Below are 16,133 nucleotides of genomic sequence, written 5' to 3'. Positions count from 1 at the left end.
TATAAACATCTTCAGTGGGTTGTAACATTCAGGGAATGGTACAGTAGACCAAATTAATGGAGAAGATTCGAGGCATACAAGTAGAGTATGATTGATATGTCGAGAAGAATGAGGTGGAAAGCTCGATAGATGAATGAGTGATGATGTTTGAAATAGGAGTTATTTTCATAAACATTTTGCATCATAATATGTCTAATTAGGAGCATTTGACTCATTTCAATCATGTCATCTTAATTATTTGGCATAAGCATAAATTCCAGGAAATCAATTCTACAAGTGGATTCCCCAGTGGACAATGTAGCAAGATTGATTGAAAATTACAAAATTCAGCACCTTAATCCCCAGTAGGGTAACAGGTTAAATTTGCAGATCTTATCTCCCTAAGTAGTAGTGGAGTGGATCGAAGACTCGCCTTAACCCCTTAAGTAGTAGGGTAACAGGCTAAAATTATAGATCTTATCTCCCTAAGCAGGAGTGGAACAGATCAATGACGACTCGCCCTAATCCTCTAAGCAGTAGGGTAACAGGTCAAAATTGCGGATCTTATCTCCCTAAGCAGTAGTGGATCAGATCGAAGATGCGCCTTAATCCCCTAAGAAGTAGGGTAACAGGTTAAAGCATAGCAGATTTGGCCTTCAGTTGTTTATACTGAAGCAAGATCCAAGATGGTTTGGCATCCTTGTGCTTACAAGGAACAAATCGAAGACATAGCTGATTTGGCTTTCATGTGCTTACGATGAAGCAAATCTAAGATGATTTGGCATCTCTGTATTGTCAGAGAACAATTCGATGTTTGGCATCTCCATATTCGATGGAGGGCAGACACATAGCAGATCTGGCCTTCAGATGTTTATACTGAAGCAAGATCCAAGATGGTTTGGCATCCTTGTGCTTACAAGGAACAAATGGAAGACATAGCTGATTTGGCTTTCACGTGTTAACGTTGAAGCAAGTCTAAGATGATTTGGAATCTCTGTATTGTTAGAGAACAAATCGAAGTTTGGTGTCTCCATATTCGATGGAGGGCAGACACATAGCAGATCTAGACTTCATATGTTTATACTGAAGCAAGATCCAAGATGGTTTGGCATCCTTATGCTTACAAGGAACAAATCGAAGACATAGCTGATTTGGCTTTCACGTGTTTACGTTGAAGCAAGTCTAAGATGATTTGGCATCTCTGTATTGTCAAAGAACAAATCGAAGTTTGGCGTCTCCATATTCGACGGAGGATAGACATATAGCAGATCTAACCTTCAGATGATTAGAATGAAGCAGATCCAAGATGGTTTGGTATCCTTGTGCTTACAAGGAGCAAATCGAAGACATAGCTGATTTGGCTTTCGCGTGTTTATGCTGAAGCAAATCTAAGATGATTTGGCATCTCTGTATTGTTAGGGAACAAATTGAAGAAGCAGATTTGGCGTCTCCGTGTTCGATGGAGAGCAGATTGAAGATATCAACATGACAATCATGAGTTTGCAAGAAGCAGATTGAAGCCGTCAAGAGGCCATTTAAAGAAGATCAAGAACTCAAGACTCGGCAAGACCGGGCAAAATTGGTATTTTTATAGTCTTTGCTCTATTCCTGTTACACAGCATGAGCAAAGAGGGGCAGCTGTAGACACTCAATTTTTCCCGGGCCCAGAAATAAGTCCAAAAATAATAAACCCCCAAAAAAAACGAAGTCCAAGTTCAGTCCAGAATTACAAATATAATTTGGCCTGATCGAAATGGCCCATTACTTGAAAAGATTTAAGGCCCATCTACAAGTTTGACTTATATGGAAATATAATCTTCAATGATATGCAATCTTAGATGTGATATGGAATCTTAGATATGATACAATCTTAGATATGATTGCAATATTAGATATGATATACAATCTTAGAAGATATGATTTTGTAATCTTGGAGATTTAATTTGTAGATATCCTTTAATCTTAACCGTTGATGTAATTGATCTGACCGTTGGATTTGGGGAGGCTCAACTATAAATAGAGGCCTCCCCCCTCATTGTAAAACAACTTGACTTCACTTGAGTTTTGGGAAGCAATAAGAATTCTTAAGAGCATTCACTCAAATTTCTCTCCCTCTTGCGTTCTTATTTTCTACAGTTTGTTCTTATTTATTCTTTGCTCATTTTCGTTTTCAACCTTTTTTATTTTGATTTAATCCCTATTTCCCTAATTTTTAATAATTTTAGTATTTTATATCAAACTATTTTTTTATTAAATTCTATATTATTCATTGTTTTAAAAAAATATATTTCATTTAATTGAAAAAGTTTTTCTTAAATAAGGCAATGTTTGGTGTTTAGAAATTCGAGAAATAGTGCCCTAACATGCTGGGTTGCGATTTTTCGTTTGACTAAATAACCAAATATCCTTTTAATAAATTTTCAAAATCATGAGATAATTTTAGTTACAAGGATTTAAAACATCGTGTCCTAACATGCTGAATGCAATGTTTGTATACTTTCGGAACAAAGGAATCTCAAGTTTCAACTTTAAATTGTTCAAGTTTTAAAATCTTTTCAAATTTTTGACATTAGGACAATAAATAATCAATTCGGTACCAATTTTGGGCGTTATGAGGGTGCTAATACTTCCTTGTGCTTAACAGACTCCCGAACCTATTTTCTTGAATTTCGTAGACCAAAATGTTTTATAAAGGTGATCCAATCACACCTAAAAAGGTTGGTGGCAACTCCCATTTTCATTTTTCAAAAAGTCGAACCCCGTTTTTAAAACATCCCTTTAAAAAAATGGTTTTGACACATAATTTCTCTATTCGGCCGATCTTACTTTGGGCTCCTAGAACTTGTAAATAGGAAAAACGGTAGGTGGGTGTTATTAAAGTAAATGTTGATGCATCCGTGAACGTGAATAGAATGGGCTTGGAAATTATCGTTAGAGATTCGGATGGCCTTGTTCTCAGTGGTAAAGCAGATTTCATTAACAGGATTCTTAACTCCGAGTGGGCTGAATTGTATGCCTTTCTTGAAGGTATTTGGCTTCCTCAGTCACTCAATCTTGACAAGGTTATCTCTGAAATGGATTATGCTTGTATCATTAATCAATTTTGTAAGCACGAGGATGATATCACTATTTTTTGCTACCATATTAAGGAGGCTCGTAAGATGCTTGATTCTTTGTCTAAAGTCGAAGTCAAATGGGTGGATCGCGAATGTAATAAAGTGCCTGATTCTCTTTGTAATTGGTCACTGTCTAATTGTTGTAATTTGTCTTTTCAAATGGATTATTCTAGTGATATCTATAACCTTGTAATTTCTTATGCAATTTGATTTGAGGAAGTGGTCTCTGGGCCTTTTCATTGTAAAAAAAAAACAATAAGTAGTTTACTTAAAATTTAGTGTGACTGAAATTCATCATTAAATTTTTTTTACCATTTAACAGTGGTGTTGAGGAAAATATTTAACGTTGTTGCAATTTGCCAATGGAAATGCCCACTTCCATCACTATTGCGTTTGAGAAAGCAACTTGCCATATTTGAAAATTGTCAATTTATTGAAACAAATCTTTAGGTTGTGTTATATTGTGAGATTATTCAAGCCCATCAATAAAGTTCAATTCACTTGGAGAAACATATCCTAAGGATCAGATCAGATCGAGTGTACCAAATTCCTTGAATTAAGGATGTTAGATTGAGACAAAACTCGTAAACTTATCTTCTAACGACCCAACTTACTTTAGTCATTATTATAATATTCTATTTAGCTATTTTAGTTGTTGTCTAGAAGGGATTGTCGTCAATCTTCAGTATGTTAGCAAGTCTCCAAAAATCCTATATATTTGAGAGACTTGAATAGGTTTATGTACTAAGTATTTGAGAGACATACCAACCCGATACCCAATTTGATCACTGGGTCTGAGTTATATGGTGCCACATTCATTTTTAGAGTAACTACGATTAAATTACAAACTGTTAAGCATTCAAATATAACTAAAACATGTGTATAACATGATATATCATCATTTCTGAATCTTACACGGGCTTATGAAAGCTCTTTTGCTAACCCAAGGTCGAAAAAGAACTTAATTGTAAGGATTACAAAAATTTAGGTTGACATCAAAATGCCGAGGGTTCCTCGTCGTAGTGCAAATATTTGTTTGGTGCTCATTGTGACTTCAAAGCAATGGCATTGCCACAAGAACCTCACTTTGTTTCTTGTCGTGACGTTAGAAGTTCATCGTCGCAATGTGACAATCTGTTTCTTCCAAAATCAACTTGTTTACAAGTTAAAAGAGACATAAGATCACATATATACATTTTCATACAACCAATTCATATATATCCCACACCAGCTAGAATTCATTTCAACACAAGTTCAAATCATTAATAAAAAATCATATCATATGTAACTTAACATTTGAGACTTTTAGCCTAAGGTTCCTAGGTACATGCCCGAAAGGCCAAAATGAGTCACTTTATACAAACTTTTTTGGGTTGGAAACAATAGTCTGGATGCTAGCTTTTAATCTCTAAGCTTCGAGAATCACCTGAACTTGCACAGGGAGAAAAAAAACTGCACACTGAGTAATAGGGCTTAGTGGTACATTTAGGATTCAAGATAGAAATACAAGAATTAACATTACAATTTAATAATAAAACATGACTCTATGCAAATATTAATAAAAACAATCATGATTTAAGGTAACAAGTAAATTTTAACAATCAACTTACAAATGTAGACATACTTATATCAAGTCCAACACAACCTTACCAATATTTCATCATTTATAACTAGTTTCAACTTATTTAGCCATTAGTACTCAATCAATTCATACCAATTTCATACTTTTTGAATCAAGTCTGGAATCTGGTGACTCATTCGTATTCATTTCGGCCCTCAGGGCTCATTTTTAGTTAGAATCACAATATAACTCCATATCTTTTTTATTTCAATTCACATGGCTAAAAGTTTAGCTCAATAGTATTAAATATTACCTTATCCGAATCATTTACTAAATTCTGATATGTAGCCCTTATTCACTCAACTCAAACTCGGATGAATACTCATATCGTCCAACCAACACACCAAACTGGCACCAAAGTGCATCACCGAATAAACCGAAATAGTGTAAACTAACACGTATGTGAATACTGGCGCACGAAGCACATCCTAGTACACAAAGCTCATATCTGGCACACAAAATGCATCCTGGGGTATAAGCGCGTAATCTCGTACTCAATCCAATCCTATGGCATCCTAACTATATCAAACTCAACCCAACTAATTAATAGGGTATTCAATTCTATTTACAATTTAGTACAATCACCAAACATATTCATTGTCACAACTCATTTTATTAACATAACATAGGCAATTCATACCATTCAGCATATTTCTTCTCTCAAATCCGATAATACATATCATAGTTCAAGCAATTCATGTTATTTTACAATTTATTCATTTTAGTCCTCTATTTTAGAAACTCAAATTCAAGCTCAATTCAATTGTTTAATTTATCACTAAATACTCACCTTGAAAGTCCTGCATACAATTTACATGAAATGCAATCAATTAAAATGGCTTTAAATCATAAATGTACAAACCTAAATTTTGCACGTCACTAATCAACGATTTTTTCCTTTCCTTTCTCCTATTGACGATTCAATGTGGTCGTTAGCTATGAATAATCATAAAACATATCGCATTATCAAATTTCAGCCAAATCAGAATAAAATACCAAATTTCACAGATATTGTAAATTATTCAAATTAGTTATTGAAACTGAGATAACCATAACTTTCAATTTAGGGCATTGGATTAGAATCTACTTTTATGAAAGTTTTTAATTTTTTTCAAGTCAGTCCCTAATGTACGAAACTAACAATTAAGCTTTACAATTTAGTTATTTTCTTAAACTAAGCTTAATTTCTATCAATTTAACATTTAAATCATCCAATTCTCAATAATGGATGTTATCAAAACTTTACCAATTGATAAAATTTATTTGTAGGTTAGCTAAATCACGCTCTCAAGATTAAAAAAAAATCTATTAAAATAAAAAAAAATGGCAAGAGACTTACTTGTAAAGATGGTTGAATGTTAAAACTAGGTTTTTAAGCTTTCATCAATGACTTCTAAGGTAGATGGTGGCTTTTGTGGGAACATGATGACTTTTGTCATATTTTCCCACTAAATTTCATTTAGATACTTAGTTTAATTTTAATTAATCTTAATTAATTTACTTAATCATGATTAATTAAACCTTAATCCTTAATTAACTTAAGTTAATGACATTTAAGATCATATCCCACATTATTCATTTAGAATTGGTTTATTTGTCATTTTAATCCTTTTGATAATTTCTATCTAAGTATCCAAGCCTTATCCTAATTAAAAATCTATAGCAATTAAACTTTTACAATTGAGTCCTCGAGTCTTAATTACTCACAATTTTGGTTAAATGACTTAACCAAATTTCAATTCTTCAATACAATAACTCAATAACTAAATTTATTAAATATTTATGGACTCGGCTTACAGAAATGGGGTCTCAAAATCGCCTTTTTGACACCACTAGCAACTAGGTCGTTACAAGAGCACTTATTAGTTCATTGAGGAACATTTTTTGTAAGAGTGCATTTGAGATAGTAACAGCTTTTGTTAATGGTTTTACAAACTAAATTCTCATAGGAGAATTTAGTGGTGAAAGATATAGTCTTTGAAGTATAAAGTGATGATTCTTCACTGGGATGTATTAGAACTAGGATCACTGGTTATATAAAGTTCAAAGATAGTGGATTCATCTTACTGAGCTAGGCTCTGTAGATGTAGGGAAATCGAATAACATAGAAAAATTTGATGTCCCCATTTTTTCTATGTTTTATTGTAGTTTGATTAGAAGTTCCCACTTCCACTATCACTTCTGCTTGTACTTTGTTTCTTGCTTTTAACAATTGGTTCAAGGTCAATAGGTGGTGTGGCCAATTTGATCAATTTCCTTTTTGGGGTGACTAGAACTAACCCTATTTACAGTGAATAATAGGGTAGTTTACCCCATTCTGATCTTGTTGAAGAAATAACAACTTCATCATATTAGAATCAATGAGTAAATAAAATTAATTAACTTCTTCTTATGAAACTGTGATGACTAATTAATTTAATTTTCACTTCAAACTTCAATTTTTTTAATTACAATTCAATTAATAATAGTTCAAAGATATTAATTTATTCTCTAATTCATCTCTTGTTCATGGTGAGAAACGCATTTACTACAAATAGTGATCCATGCGATCCATTTCTCTTATTCGTTGTTTTCATATTTTCACATCATCAACTCAAATATAGACCATCAACGATATACAGAGAGGGACCATTGGAAATTTATAATTAGGGCTCAAAATATTTTTAATTAAGTTTTAACTATTCATCTATTTATTACAATATTATTTAGTTTTGGAGTCATTCCACTAAAGTATATGAATGAGCTTTCCCCACTATATACCATTACCAAAGTTACTTATCAAGTTCCCATCTAATGACCTTGTCATATGTGTGTTAACCCTATAGGATATCTTTAACCTCTTTGGGATAAAAATCATTATCCCAATATGATCATATTTTATCTCATTCTAACCCTCACATCTTCCTTTATAAAAGGTCAATTACAAACACATAGTGATTAAATCATTCTTCTTTAGACAAATAACCCATGGTCATGTTACTTTTTGATCTAAGAAGATAACATTTACCCTTTATTGGGATATGAATTCTACTATTGTGAATAAAGTTATGTCATACAGAAGTTGCATACCTAATATTCCAGCTTTCAGCTCTATTACTAATTAAACTTAGGCTCTCAATACATCAAAGCATATGAGTCACACACACATAGTCTATCACTTACTCAAGATCGAGGTAAATCACACTATGAATGTCACAAGTGAACAAATCCATAAACGAATCTAGGATTAATTCTATTTGGGTCATGTTTGATGTACTATTAGTCTAGATAGTCACATCTATGTCTCTATCTTTTCGGAGATATACGCTCTAATATCTAAGTTGTTAAAATTAAGTGACCCGAATTCTTATTTAAATAAAATACGATAGAAAATAAAATAAAAGTAAAATCCATATAGAACTAGACTTCTTTTATTTTATTTTAGAATAAGGTTTTTTAAACCTTATTAAACTCCATCTATTTTATATTTATTAGGATAAGGTGTTTCAATCCTACTAGAATCTGGCTTTACAAGCCTATAAATAGACATAGTATATTCCTCTTGTATTGATTCCAATTTTCGACATAGTGAATTTTCTTCTTCTCTGCCCGTGGTTTTTTCCCGAAAGGGTTTCCACGTAAAATTTGTGTGTTCTTTATTTTTTATTTTTTATTTTATTTTATTTTTCTCAAATTAGTATCAGAGCTTTCGGGTTGTTCATTTCAATCACAGTAATGGCGTCTTTGAAGTATTAAATTTCGCTATTGGATCGCAACACCAGATTTGCATTATGGCAGATTAAGATGCAAGCAGTTCTTGTGTAGATGGATCTGGAGGATGCCCTGCTAGGGATAAATAAGATGCCTTCGACATTAACAGATGAAGAGAAGAAGCGTAAGGATCGAAAGGCGTTAACATAATTACATCTGCATTTGTCCAACGAAATTTTGCAGGATGTGATGAGAGAGAAGACTGCCGCTGCATTATGGAAGAGGCTAGAACAAATATGTATGTCGAAAACTCTAACATGCAAGTTGCATATGAAGCAGTGTCTTTATGCTCATCATTTGAAGGAAGGTGCGTCTGTACACGAACACTTAACAGTGTTTAAAGAAATTCTCTCAAACTTAGAGGCCATGGAGGTTCAGTATGACAAGGAAGATCTAGGGTTGATTCTACTTTGTTCATTGCCCCCGTCTTATTCAACCTTTAGAGACACGATTTTATATAGTCGCGAGTCTCTCACAGTTGATGAGGTTTATGATTCTTTAACCTCGTATGATAAGATGAAACATCTTGTGGTTAAACCCAGTTCTCAGGGAGAGGGTCTCATTGTTCGTGGGAGACAAGATCGGAATGTTGATGATGATCGTGGTAGGACACAGGAACGGAATCCTTGTGGTAAATCTAAGGGTAGATCGAAGTCTTCAAATAGAGGTAAAACTTGTAACTTTTGCAAGAAGAAAGGACACATTGAATCTGAGTGTTATAAGCTACAAAATAAGATTAAAAGGGAGGCTGCGAATCAAAAGGGAAAACAACTAGAAAATTCTGGTGAAGCTGATGTTGTAGAAGACTACAGCGATGGTGAACTTCTAGTCGCTTCTGTCAATGATTCTAAAGTAAGTGAGGAGTGGATACTTGATTCAGGCTGCACCTTCCACATGAGTCCCAATCGAGATTGGTTTACATCTTATGAAACAGTGTCTGAAGGTGTTGTTTTGATGGGAAATAATGCTTCGTGTAAAATCGCAGGTGTTGGAACAATTAAAGTTAAGATGTTTGATGGAGTTGTCAGAACACTTAGTAACGTACGGCATGTTCCAGAATTGAAAAGAAATTTAATTTCGTTGAGTACTCTTGATTCAAAAGGGCACAGATACACAGCTGAAAGTGGGGTTTTAAAGATTTCCAAAGGGTCCCTTGTTGTGGTGAAAGGGCAGAGAAAAATTGCCAAGTTATATGTTTTGCAGGGTTCTACTGTTACTGGTGCTGTAGCTGTTGCTTCCTCTTCCCTTTCAGATGATGATATTACTAAACTTTGGCATATGCGCCTAGGGCACATAAGTGAGAATGGCATGGCAGAATTGAGTAAAAGAGGACTTCTTGATGGGCAAGGAATTTGCGAACTGAATTTCTGTGAGCACTGTGTTTTTGGGAAGGAAAAGAGAGTTCGATTCACTAAAGGAATCCAAAACACGAAGGGAACGTTGGAGTATATTCATTCTGATCTGTGGGGGCCATCCAGAGTGCCTTCGAGAGGTGGAGCTAATTATATGTTAACATTTATTGATGATTTTTCTAGAAAATTTTGGGCATTCTTCCTGAAGTAGAAAAGCGAAGTGTTTTCTGCATTTAAGTCTTGGAAAATTATGATTGAAAAATAGACGAAAAAATAGATAAAATACCTCCATATAGAAAATGGCTTAGAGTTCTGTTTTGATGAGTTTAATAGATTGTGCAAGTCAGAAGGGATCATAAGACACTTAACAGTTCGTCATACTCCACAGCAAAACGGCGTTGCAGAACGAATGAACAAAATGACCATGGAGAAGGTTTGATGTATGTTGTCAAATGCCAACTTACCAAAGTCATTTTGGGCAGAAGCAGCCTCTACTGCATGTTTTTTGATCAACCGATCTCCATCTGTTGCCATTGAGAAAAAGATTACACAAGAGGTATGGTCTGGTAATCCTGCTCATTATTTGATTTAAAGATTTTTGGGTGTCCTGCGTATGCTCATGTTGATAATGGAAAATTGGAACCGAGATCCATTAAATGCGTTTTTCTTGGTTATAAAGCTGGTGTAAAAGGGTATAAGTTATGGTGTCTTGAAAATAGAAAAGTTTTGATTAGCAGAGATGTTGTTTTTGATGAAACTGTTATGCTACCTAACTTATCTCTTAAAGACTCTCCAATAAAGAAAACCAAAAGCAGGTGGAGCATTAGATTAATACAGAGTCAACTCCTCAAGCCATAACAAAAATTAAGAATAGAGTTGCTTCTTCACCACAATAGTCTATCGCCAAAAATAGAACTTGAAGAGAAATTAAACCTCCAAAGAAGTATGCCGAAGCTGATTTAGTTGCTTATGCTTTAAAGGTGGCTGAAGATATAGATGCAAATCAAGAGCCATCTAATTATTCTAAGGCAGTTAGCTGTGAAAACTCAGAAAAGTGGATGTTTGCTATGTAAGAAGAGATGGAATCACTCCACAAAAACAGAACATGGGACCTTGTGAAACTTCCAAAAGGTAAAAAGATTGTTCGTTGTAAATGGGTGTTTAAAAAGAAAGAAGGGACTCCAAGAGTTAAAGAACCCAGATATAAAGCAAGGCTTGTTGGAAAGGGTTATAGTCAAATTCCAGAAGTGGACTTCACAGATGTGTTCTCTCCAGTTGTTAAGCATAGTTCGATTCGAGCTTTGCTTGTTATTGTGGCCATGCATGATTTGGAGCTTGAGTAGTTAGATGTAAAAACTGCATTTCTGTATGGAGAACTTGAGGAGGATATTTACATGCAACAACCTGAGGGTTTTATAGTCTCAGAAAAAGTGGACTATGTTTGCTTTTTGAAAAAGTCCCTTTACAGTTTGAAATAGTCACCAAGACAGTGGTACAAGAGGTTTGATTCCTTTATGACTTCTCATGATTTCAAAAGAAGTAGTTTAGACAGTTGTGTTTACTTTAAGAAAAACAGTGATGGTTTTTTTGTGTATCTACTTCTTTATGATGACATGTTGATAGCAGCAAAAGATAAAGGAGAGATAAGAAAGATCAAAGCCCAACTAAGTGAAGAATTTGAGATGAAAGATTCAGGACCAGCAAAGAAGATACTTGGTATGGAGATTCTCAGAGATAGAAAAGCAAGTAAATTGTTCCTAAGTTAGAAGGGGTACATTGAGAAAGTTCTTTGTAGGTTCAATATGCAGAGTGCGAAGCCTATTAGTACTCCTTTAGCAGCCCATTTCAGGCTTTCATCGGCTTTGTCTCCACAATCAGATGATGAGATTGAGTACATGTCACATGTTCCATACTCTAGTGCAGTGGGATCTCTCATGTATGCTATGGTTTGCTCACGTTCAGATTTATCATATGCAATTAGTGCAGTTAGCAGATACATGGCAAATCCCGGCAAAGAACATTGGAAAGAAGTTCAGTGGATTTTAAGATACTTACGAGGGACTACTAATGTTTGCTTATAGTTTGGAAGAACTAAAGATGGAGTCATAGGGTATGTTGATGCTAATTTTACTGGAGACCTTGATAGAAGAAGATCTCTCACAGGTTACGTCTTTACAATCGGATGTTGTGCAATTAGTTAGAAAGCCACTTTACAAACTACGGTCGCTTTGCCAACCACTGAAGCTGAGTACATGGCGATTGCTAAGGCTTGTAAAGAAACTATTTGGTTGAAGGGACTATTTAGTGAACTCAATGAAGACCTTCAAATTAGTACAGTATTTTATGACAGTCAGAGTGCCATCTTCCTTACAAAAGATCAAATGTTTCATGAGAGAACAAAACATATTGATGTTCGGTATCATTTTATTCGTGATATTATTGCTCGTGGTGATATTGTTGTGAGCAAAATTAGTACTCATGAAAATCTTGTAGATATGATGACTAAGTCACTTCTTATAACCAAGTTTGAGCATTGCTTAGACTTGGTTGGTGTTCATTGTTGAAGTTAAACCCTTAAGGGTTTTTATGGAAGAGGTGGAGAACTTGTTCGCGATGAAGAACTTGTTCATTGAGAATTTGTGTCAAGGTGGAGATTGTTAGAATTAAGTGACCCGAATTCTTATTTAAATAAAATACGATGGAAAATAAAATAAAAGAAAAATCCATATAGAACTAGACTTCTTTTATTTTATTTTAGAATAAGGTTTTTTAAACCTTATTAAACTCCATCTATTTTATATTTATTAGGATAAGGTGTTTCAATCCTACTAGAATATAGCTTTACAAGCCTATAAATAGACATAGTCTATTCCTCTTTTATTTATTCAAATTTTCGACATAGTGAATTTTCTTCTCCTCTGCCCGTGGTATTTTTCTAAAAGGGTTTCCACGTAAAATTTGTGTGTTCTTTATTTTTTATTTTATTTTATTTTATTTTATTTTTCTCATAAGTGATATAGCATAATTTGACATATGTAATTAAGGTCTTTTTGCCTTTATTTTAGTGTGTTTTTGAGTAAAACCGAGTTGTTTTAGGGTCAATTCATGTTTTAGGTGTTTAAGAGATATATGTGTGTTTTCCAGTCATTTATTAGTGTCTTTCATGTTATTTCATAGTTTTCATAGTTATCGATACTTAATAAAGTTTCTATGGTTATGTAAGATGGATTGGGAACTTAAAACAAAACTTTTGGCTAGACAATTAACCATTTCCATGATGATGAATTGCCATGGTCATGATAATGTAGTCATAACTACCCAAATTTGAAGACAGAGACTCCATTGTTTGGAATGAATCCTTGAAGACAGAGACCCTAGTGTTGCAGCCACAAGAATTGTCACAACCACGAATTTCCATGGTTGCGACAATACAGTCATAACTGCCCAAATTTGGAGTGGTTTTTAAGGGGCATTTTAGTGTCATTTTAAATCCTTAGCCTTTGTAAGGAGGATTTTTAGTAGGGTCATGATAGAATTTTGGCTCATCACTATATAAACTGTCGAAACCATTTTTTAAAGGGATGTTTGAAAAATGGGGATCGACTTTTGAAAAACGAAAATGGGAGTCGCCACCAACCTTTTTAGGTGCGATTGGATCACCTTATAAAACGTTTTGGTCTACGAAAATTGAGAAAATAGGTTTGGGAGTCGGTTACGTACGAGGAAGGATTAGCACCCTCGCAATGCCCAAAATTGGTACCAAATTGAATAGTTTTCTGTCTTAATGTCAAAAATTTGAAAGGATTTAAAAATAGGATCCCTTTTTTTTTTAAACAGGAATTATTTAAGTTGAAAAATTGAGATTCCTTAGCTCCGAAAGAATACAAACATCACATCCAGCATGATAGGACACGATATTCTTAAACTCTCGTAACTGAAATCATCTCGTGATTTACAAAATCTATTTAGAAGAATACTTTAGGGATTTAGACAAAGGGGAAATCGCAACCCAGCATGTTAGGGCACTATTTCCCTAATTCCTAAATACGAAAAACATTGCCTCATTTTAGAAAAACTTTTGGATAAACTATGACTATTAAATGAAATATATTTTTTTAAAAATAATGATTTGAGTAAAATTTAAAAAATAATTTACTAAGAGTAATACTAACAAAAAATTATTAAAAAATGAAAGAGTTTGATATGATACTAAAATTATTAAAAAATTAAAATATATAAAAAAATCAGGGAAACATGGATTAAATCGAAATAAAAAAGATTGAAAAACGAAGATGAACAAAGAATAAAATAAGAACAAACCGTAGAAAATAAGAACGTAAGAGGGAGAGAAATTTGAGTGAAAGCTCTCAAAAATTTTTATTGTTTCCCAAAACTCTAGTCTGTTTACAATGAAGAGAGAGGCCTCTATTTATAGTTGAACCTCCTCAAATCCAACGGTACAGATCAATTACATCAACAGTTAAGATTAAAAGGTATCTACAAATTAAAGCTCTAAGATTACAAAATCATATCTTCTAAGATTGCATATCATATCTAAGATTGCAATCATATCTAAGATTGTATCATATCTAAGATTGCATATCATATCTAAGATTGCATATCATTGAAGATTATATTTCCATATGAGTCAAGCTTGTAAATGGACCTTAAATCTTTTCAAGTAATGGGTCATTCCAATCAGGCCAAATTATATTTGTAATTCTGGACTGAACTTGGACATCGTTTTTTTTTTTGGGTTTATTATTTTTGTTTTTGGACTTATTTCTGGGCGTGGGCAAAATTGAGTGTCTACAGCTGCCCCTCTTTGCACATTGCTGTGTAACAGGAATAGAGCAAAGACTATAAAAGGACCAATTTTGCCCGAGCTCGCTGAGTCTTGAGTTCTTGATCCTTGATCTTCTTTAAATGGCCTCTTGACGGCTTCAATCTGCTTCACTGCAACTCAGGAAGGCGATATCTACTATCTTTGATCTGCCTCCCGTCTAATACAGAGACGCCAAATCTGTTATCTTTGATCTGCTCCCCGTCTAATACAGAGATGCCAAATCTGCTTCTTCAATCTGCTCCCCGTCTAATACAGAGATGCCAAATCTGTTATCTCCGATTTGCTCCCCATCTAACACAGAGATGCCAAATCTGTCATCTTGGATCTGCTTCGATGTAAACACATGAAGGTCAGACCTGCTATGTCATCGATCTGCTCCCTGTCTAATACAGAGATGCCAAATCATCTTGGATCTGCTTCAATGAAGGTCCAATCTGTTATGTCTTCGATCTGCTCCCCGTCTAATACAGAGATGCCAAATCATCTTGGATCTGCTTCAATGAAGGTCAGATTTGCTATGTCTTCGATCTGCACTCCGTCGAATATGGAGATGCCAAAGCTGTTTCTTTGATTTGTTCCCTGACAGTACAAAGATGCCAAATCATCTTAGATCTGCTTCAGCGTAAACACGTGAAGGTCAGATGTACTATGTCTTCGATCTGCTCCCCGTCTAATACAGAGATGCCAAATCATCTTGGATCTGCTTCAATAAAGGTCCAATCTGTTATGTCTTCTATCTGCTCCCCGTCTAGTACATAGATGCCAAATCATCTTGGACCTACTTCAATGAAGGTCAGATCTGCTCTGTCTTCAATCTACTCCCCATCTAATATAGAGATGCCAAATTATCTTGGATCTGCTTCAATGAAGGTCAGATCTACTGTGTCTTCGATCTGCTCTCCGTCTAATACAGAGATGCCAAATCATCTTGGATCTGCTTAAATGAAGGTCAGATCTGCTATGTCTTCGATCTGCTTTCTGTCGAATATGGAGATGCCAAATCTGTTACTTTTATTTGTTCTCTGACAGTACAGAGATGCCAAATAATATTAGATCTGCTTCAGCGTAAACACGCGAAAGCCAAATCTGCTATGTCTTTGATCTGCTCCTTGTCAACGCAAGGATGCCAAATCATCTTGGATCTACTTCGATGTGAAGAAATCTGAAGGTTAGATCTGCTATGTCTTCGATCTGCTCTCCGTCGAATATGGAGATGCCAAATCTGTTTCTTCGATTTGTTCTCTGACAATACAGAGATGTTAAATCATCTTGGATCCGCTTCAACGTAAACACCTGAAGGTCAAATCTACTATGCTTTAGCCTGTTACCCTACTGCTTAGGGGGTTAAGGCGCATCAATCTTCATTGTTCCTTGAAGGACATAACCTGTATAATGTGTATGAGTTCATGCCTAATGATTAGGATGCTATGATCGAAGTGAGTCAAATGCTCCTAATTAAACCTGTTATA

Source organism: Gossypium hirsutum, chromosome A11 (genome assembly GCF_007990345.1).
Source record: "Gossypium hirsutum isolate 1008001.06 chromosome A11, Gossypium_hirsutum_v2.1, whole genome shotgun sequence".
Classification (NCBI taxonomy): domain Eukaryota; kingdom Viridiplantae; phylum Streptophyta; class Magnoliopsida; order Malvales; family Malvaceae; genus Gossypium; species Gossypium hirsutum.
Note: the sequence above shows the minus strand (reverse complement) of the source record.